Below are 8052 nucleotides of genomic sequence, written 5' to 3'. Positions count from 1 at the left end.
AGACAAGCGCACAAACGTATCGGCCGATTTGAATTGTGCTCGTTCGAACATCCTACTCTCCTTGACTACTTTATTCTAGTTTATCGCTTTATCGGTGGTTGGTGGCGAGAAGACTTCGCTTGGTGGCGAGTAGGTTGGTGGCGAGATCGTTCCTTGGTGGCGAGATCGTTCCTTGGTGGCGAGTTCGCTGGTGGCGAGTCTCCCTGGTGGCGAGGTAACCGGTAACCCGTTAGGAATATCTGTTGAATTTAAAAGTACCAAGTGGTTAAGGCTTTAAGCTACAAGGTCGAGTGAGTTGTTCCTTTTTTTTCAGTTTTCGGTTCAACTATTATACAGGCCTGATTTTTTTTTTTCATTTTTTTTTTCAACTGCTTAAATAGTGTTTTGCGTCGCCGCGATGATTACTCTTATCTTCATTGTTTGCAGAGTTAAGTAAAGGTGGATTCTCCTGTTATTAAAAATAAGTTTATAGGAATAATGTTTGTTGTAAGGCTTAAATAGAGGATCCGGTTTGTAAACTAAGTCTCTGCTTCTCATTTTGATTAAGTGTCGTAAAGCAAACAAAACAACCAATCAGAACGAAGAAAAATACCACGTGGAGCTAAAGAGAATTTAAAGTAAAAATAAGCAACCTTCTGAAGCGCGGGAAAACGCAGGCGACAAAATCGACAAAATTAAATCTGATTGCTTAAGAAGGTGGCGTGAGTTTTCCAGATCAATTACAGCGCTTAGTAGAGCAAAAGCGAAGCGTCTCAGATTACTTTGGACACTCGAATCAGATTTGTTCTAGTCTTGAGGATGTTTGGCTCATTTGTTAATCAAAGATGTGGTTGTTTTGGACCAGGACTTCTTCTAAAGCCATGTAGTAATAATGGCACGAGTCTGCGTGAACGGGTTATGGTCAAAATGACCAAATTTGTCATTTTTTTCTGCAATTCTTTTGTAAAATTCTTTTACAGCAACAAGAGTCGACAAATTAAGTCAGTCCATCTGTCCCTCAGTTCATCATTCCGTTCCTTAGTCCACCAGTCCATCAGTTAGTCAGCCGTAATTAGGTGAGCTTGCCAATCTATCAGCCAGTCAGTCAGTCAATCAGCCCGTCCGTTAGAAAGTCTGTCGGTCAATTTAGTATTATCATCTGAGTTTATATCGTAAATTGGCCGCCATAAAGAGTAAAGCTGACATTTCGAGCTTTACCTCTTCGTCAGAGCGACTGATGTGTAGGGCTAATGCTCGAAACGTCAGCTTTTAAACTCTTTACGGTGGCCAGTTTACGTTATCAACTCAGTTGGTAATACTGAATTACCCCGTTATATTTTCCCACCGACGCAGCACCACAGCGCTTCTTTAGAAACTTGCCCCCTTTACTAGTCTGTCAGTCATTCAGTCAGTCAATCAGCCCATCATTCAGTTAGTTTGTTTGTCAGTCTGACAGTTACTCCGTTGGCTTCTACCTCCCAATCTTTCTCGCCCTGCACGCCCACCATCACCTATTACGTTGGACATGATCGGGACGCGGTATCTTCGCGAAAAGCATGCGCAGTGTAACAATCCTGTGTCCGCTGGTCCTCCATTCTCCTTAATAAGGTACGTCATGTATGCTAGAGCCAAAAAAATTTCAAAAAGTATTTCAGCTAGTTTAAAGGATTGCCTTAAGTTTCAATGAGAGTCTCTTATCCGCATTCCACTCTCGCTTACATATGGCCTCATAATGCCTTCTGTTAAGATTTTAAAGGTGGAAAGTTTCTAAAGAACTGTGGTGCTTCGTTGGTTGGAGAGATTAACAAGGTAATTTGGTATTATAAACTGATTTGATAACGTAAATGGTTCTGAAATTGACGTTTCGAGCGCTAGCCCTTTGTCGGAGCGATGACGAAGGGCTAACGTTGACTAAAGTGGTGATCAACTTGGCTAATGATACCAAATTACCTCGTTAAGATTTTATATGTGGATCCGAATACGGTCCCTTATGTAGGTCTTACACAGTCAGTACAAAAAGTCGTGTACGGAATCTATAAGGTGGTGTCATGATGTATAAGGTACTGTTTAAGGATCAGTGTACGTCAGGCTATGCCAAGAAAATAGCAGGATCTTATATACTTGTAGCAGAATTTCTTATACGTCAGTACTCGTCTCAGTATACATGTTGTATATTGAAGGAGTTATGAGGTATTCTGATATTGTGTGGAAGGCACGTATACGGGATTCTTACAGTCGTTGCAGGATTTCTTATTCATTATTACACAAGTCCGTATATATGATATATACTGCATGAAGCAGGAAGGGTACTGATATGTTCCGTAGAAGGTACATGTACAGATTCTTACACTCGTGGAAGGATTACCCTTATATGACATTACAGAGGTCTGTATACTTCACGTATACTGTAGGAAGTATAAGATATAGATACTACTGTTTTTTCAAGTTAGGTATACGGATTTTTATTAGATTCATGATGAGATTTCAGGCCAGTTTAGTTCGTTGGTATCTAACTGTGTTGTTCTCCATTAGATTTAAACAGCTCAGGACCATTCGCGATACTGAAGAAAACAGCTTTCATGTGCATGTTTTGCAGTAAGTCTCTTTGTTACCACATTCACTGTGATTTTTAAGATCTATAACTGCTAAGTGGAGCAAGTGATTTCGAGGACTAAACACTCCTAAGGATAGAAAAGATCATGATTGGCTAAGTTTGCAAAACACGGAACAGTTGAAGTAAACTTAAGAAGGAGCCTGTCATTTTTCCTCCTGGGGAGTGGGGCGGAAGGGCGGGAGTATTCTGTTTGTTTCACCATAAAATTAACCTGATCCCCCCTTAAGGTTCTGTAGTATTGTAATGATCCCACCTCACTGGCAGTCAATTCTATAGTTGTCCTTCTAAGCTCTGTTAGAGACGACTGATCCCCCTCCGCTCCGCCCCCCCCCAAAAAAAAACAAACCGCGGGATCCCCCAAAAATTCACCTACCCTCCCCAAGTGATGAATAAAGACTGGTTCCTAAGAGTGAAGACGATTAAAACCAAAAGATACTGAAAACTGATTTTTTTCAATTTTTTTTACGATGAACGAACCGTAACACAGTTCCTCAGACATCAAATTTACTCCTTAAAAATCTACCTTCAGGGATTGACCCTTTACATGCTAACATCAATATGCATATTCTCCATACTGTTCTCTATTTAATTCCTAAGGTGCTGACAAAGAGAATTTGTTTAAAATCAAGAGCTTCCTATTTGGTGATCATTTTCTATATTCTCGTGATCCTAATGTTTGATTCAAGGAGTGATATTGTAAAGAGAAATTAGACGCTGGTCACTGTTATTCACGTGATCCTAATGTTTGATTCAAGGAGTGATATTGTAAAGAGAAATTAGACGCTGGTCACTCTTAAGGCCTATTTACACGGCACGACTTTGTCGCATGCGACAAGCTTACGACAGGCCTACGACAGGCCTACGACATGACTTAAGAGTCGTAAGCGAGTTGTAGGTTTGATTTACACGAAACAATTCGTGTCGTAAGCCTGTCGTAAGCTTGTCGCATGCGACAAAGTCGTACCGTGTAAATAGGCCCTTAGAAGTCAAACGGTTTGAACCTCTTGTTTGTGTCGTTTGCATTTGGCTGATTCATAATAAAATGGAAATTATGATTTTGTTTATCCTTTTTTTTCAACCCATAATAATTATCCTTATTATTGTTTGAAAAAAGTAACGGCTTTTATGAGGTCATGTAAACGTAGTCCTTAAATTTTTACTTTTCCTCCTCAGCCCGATGGCAACTTTGTTTTACTTAGAACACAAATAGGCGAGTTGAAGAAATACAACTTAATAACTGGACGGGTACAAAGCTCAATCGACACATTTCGATTTCGGGTCAAACGCCAAATTTTTCTTGAAACAGCTATATGTGAATGAATTAGTCGTTAATTTTGACAAGTTAAGTCGTCAACTGTATCACACCTATTCCTTTTTTTTTAGGTTCTTTTTTTAGGTTCAAACCGCTCAGTGCATGATTTTCATGTTCATTTGTATTTCACGTATTTATTTTTAAAAAAATTATAATTTGCGGAAGAGGCGACTTATCTCTGTAGCGCAAACAGAGCAATTTCCATGTGCAAATGTTCAAAAGTAAGAGTACAACATGGAAGCTTCCTTCCCCATATAGTTAAAAATACCTTTCTTTCCACTTCGAACAGAGTCAAATGTTTCATTAATGCTTTTCAACCTTTTTTTTTTGGCGCACCCACTCCTCCCTCCCCCAACCCAACAACAGTCAAATGGTGACAAGTTAGGTTCGATGTTGGATTTCGGTCCACATCCACACAAACAAGGACCTCCGCTATTGCTTTTAAATAACGTAACGTTCGGTCGAATTCAGTCTTCTTGTTAACTGTTTAGTTTCCATATCTTTCGCTGACACCAATCAACCCTTTTTATTCATCAGTTTTGCAGCGCGTATCGCAACGATATGAATCTTCTAAGGCTCATGCGACCCTTTCAGGTAGTGTTCACGAATTCGTTTATCACTGAAATTGTCTTTCTGTACGTCATTCTTCAATTTTTAGCACCGCAAACTTTTATTGACGTCATCTTCATCTGCTTTGCCTCCCTGTGCTCTTTGGTCTTTTGGAGACTTTTTCCAAATAAAGTAAGTCTTTGGACTTGAAAACCTGTTTGATTCGTACCACTAATGCATTGGATAGGCACGTCCTTGTTTGTGCCTCTACTTGGTTTATTTGTATCTCACCTTTAACAAACTACAATGATTGTCGCAGAAACATGAAACATGAAACAAACATAAACTTCACTATATTTTACCATTAATTTTTATTGACTTGAGGATCGCTGAAGGACAAGAAGAAGTTTTACATTGTTCTTTCAGAGCTACAACTTTTATAGAAGACACTTAGACAAACTAATTTCATAAATTACAGGAGACGAGCAATGATTCCAACTTAATTCACCTGCAGCAATCAGCGCTCAAGATCAAAACAAGCAAAATGGGAAATGGTTTAGGTGTATATCATGGCTCGTATCCTATAATCGGATTGGTGTTAATAACACGGTGAAAGTAGGCGAACTGTAATATTTCGTCGTTACATTTAGCTCTCTATTTGATAAAAAAAATGCTATTTACTTAATAATTTTATTTGTTTCTCTTTGGCTTAGACATCAATTTAGCGAAGGCACCTGGATAAAGTTTAGTAATTTATCAGAAGACAGAATTATTGGTACACACGACGCTACTGCGTATGTGAGTTCAAGACATATGATGCATTTTCACTTCTAAATACATCACGAGCAGCCTCGGTCTGACAAATTGTCGCTGTTCATTTAGATCATTCACAAAAGGAAAAATAGATCAACGAAATTGCTACTGCGTGAACACGGGACAGCAAGGACGATAGAATCGCTAATTTCGCCCAAGTTTGTACGCGATCATTTTTTGTCTCGAATAGTTGGCCTTTCAAGAGGCATTTTTAACCTAGACTTCATGGCCAAGATCACTTTTCTGTGCCTTAGTTTACTTGTTCTGAGGCCTCTTGGCTGTGTTTGATGATTTTTTTTATTTGTTATTTTGATATGCTTCAGAAACAACCTTGGTTTTTCTTTCACGTCACTCAGTTGAAATGCGTTTTTGGAAACATTAGTCAAACTTTAAGGCGCCGAACTCGAGATTTCTATCGGTAGATCGTTGATAAAATGGAGGCAAAGCCTTGTGATTACCTTAGTAAAGGATGACCAATATTTTCTTGTATTTGATTCAGTTGTTTTTTTTTGTTTTTGTTTTTTTTGTTTGTTTTTTTGTCGTTTATTGCTTGTGGTACTTCTCTGCCAAAACCCCCTTTTTATTTCTCGATAACTACGAACATTAGAATGCAGTGAGAGTGGGATGATATTATTTACTAGATAATATTCAACCATCAGATTTACGACACTGACACAGGTCAGCGGGTACTAACTTTGCACGATTTCAACAACACCAACAACTACTCAAAGAACCTCGCTTCCTTCAATCCCACGGACAACCTGGTATTGAACGATGGTGTTTTATGGGATGTCAAAGGCAAACGGGTTATACACAACTTTAGCCACCGTAAAGGGTAAAAAAGCTGACGTTTCGAGCGTTAGCTCTTCGTCAGAGCGATAGGGCGATTTACGTTTTCAACCCAGTTGTTAACACTAAATTACCTGCTATACTCTCCCACCGACGCAGCACCACAGTTTCTTTAGAAACTTAATTACCCCTTTATACACAACTTTGACAAGTTTAACAACTTTGTCAGCGGCGTTTTTCAATTCTCCAGGCTGCAGATTATCATCAATTCAGATATTGTATCCTTTTCTTGTTTTTAAAGAACACGCCAATGCTATACTGTAAAGCAGTAAGTCCAAATCACGTTTCACGAAAGTAACGGAACACAACGTCGGCCTTTCACGGATCTCGAAACATCACTTTACCTCCTTCTTCTTACTTTAACAGCGAATTAGGAGAGAAATAGATATCAAGAGCTATTATTTCATAGGAAAATTTTATTGTTTCCTCACCTTGAGCGTTTTCGGGAAGCAATACGCAGTCCCGTGACTGATCTACTGAGTACAACCTTATGTCTGAATATCCTAGGTGACTTACACCATCAACTTAGTCGATAAAACCAAACTCTCGTTATTTCCCTGCCCTTCCCACCGACGGAGCACTGCTGTTTCTTGTGAAACTAACCCTTTAGAATGTCTATACCAACTTACTTCAAATCAACAGTTTGCCTTTGCTTTGCCAATGATCCTTGACGCTAAAAACAGTGGGATCTTCGCTATTTCCATTTACTGGACACGTGTCCTTCACGAGATCAATGTCACGCGATCTTCAATAACAGTGGTGACGTCATGTATAAGGGTAATTTCATGTTTACTTGTTTACACAATTCTCAAATTCGTCGATACTTTATTAATTTTTCACGAAGGAAATCAGACCCGACATTGAGGTTTTAGTGCGACCAAGTCGTGAGCTTTTAGTTGTGATCTGCTTGTCATCTCGATATTCAAAATCAAATTGAGAGCACAGAATACTCACCCGAGATTGTGGTTCCATAGGTTTTCAGCCGTTTATAGACATCCAAAATTACGTAAAGAAATTTTTCAACTTTTCATCAAATTTTTAGCAACTTTTGTGGTGTTTGGAAAAGTTAAAGAGCTCTAGCTCTTGTATTCGACTCATAACCTTGAAACTTCTGGCTCTAGTCATTCGAAGGTTGGATAGCACTATCCACTTGATAAAACTATATCAGTTGGATAGCGTTATCCACCCTTTACATAACTGGGCCCTTAGGGAAAATTCCCTCAGAGCCTCTCAAATCTCCCTAAAAATAAATTCTGGACTGAAAGGAGTGGTATTTGTTCTTCCGTATTTTAGTGAAACATCTTTCGGATCCTTTGGAAATACCGCTCGCTTCCAGGCTCCTTGGACCGTGCGAGATCTCGTTCAGGACCTTTGACGCAACAGATTATCAACCAATAGGTAATTCATCTTGATCGTAAGACCTGAGCCTACAAATTCACCTTCATTAACGGGTGGTGACTACATATCTCAGTCGGCCGGGGCATTGTACCCATCTCGCGAGGTTACAAGCTAAAATCCTGTTCAAAGTAGCAATATTGTTTTTGTTTTGTTTTGTTTTTTCCTTCCTCCAAACCTCTTTTTTAAATTATTTGAGGAGCTGAAGCCCAATCATCAAAGGGTAGGAATCAGGGTCGAAGAGTCTGGGTTAGGGATGGGGAGGAGAGCCTTCCGACTAACTAGCGTTTCATCTGGGGGAACCAGATGAAACGGCGTGAATAGTAGGCAAGCTGCCATGTTTGATTTTTGCATCAACAGAAGGTTGGTGAGAGGAAGAAATGTGTACCACGGGCTTGAGCGACGGTCAAAAAGAGGGGGGGGGGGAAGGGGCGGGGCAATGAATATTACGCTTGCCTGAGGTCATTCTTGGTTTGGGAAACTGTGTTCGCCCACAAACGGAGTTGCTGATTGGTGCGGTTTAGCTCTACTTGTCAATCAT

The sequence above is a fragment of the Pocillopora damicornis genome, chromosome 5 (assembly GCF_964200805.1).
Source record: "Pocillopora damicornis chromosome 5, jaPocDami1.2, whole genome shotgun sequence".
Lineage (NCBI taxonomy): Eukaryota > Metazoa > Cnidaria > Anthozoa > Scleractinia > Pocilloporidae > Pocillopora > Pocillopora damicornis.
Note: the sequence above shows the minus strand (reverse complement) of the source record.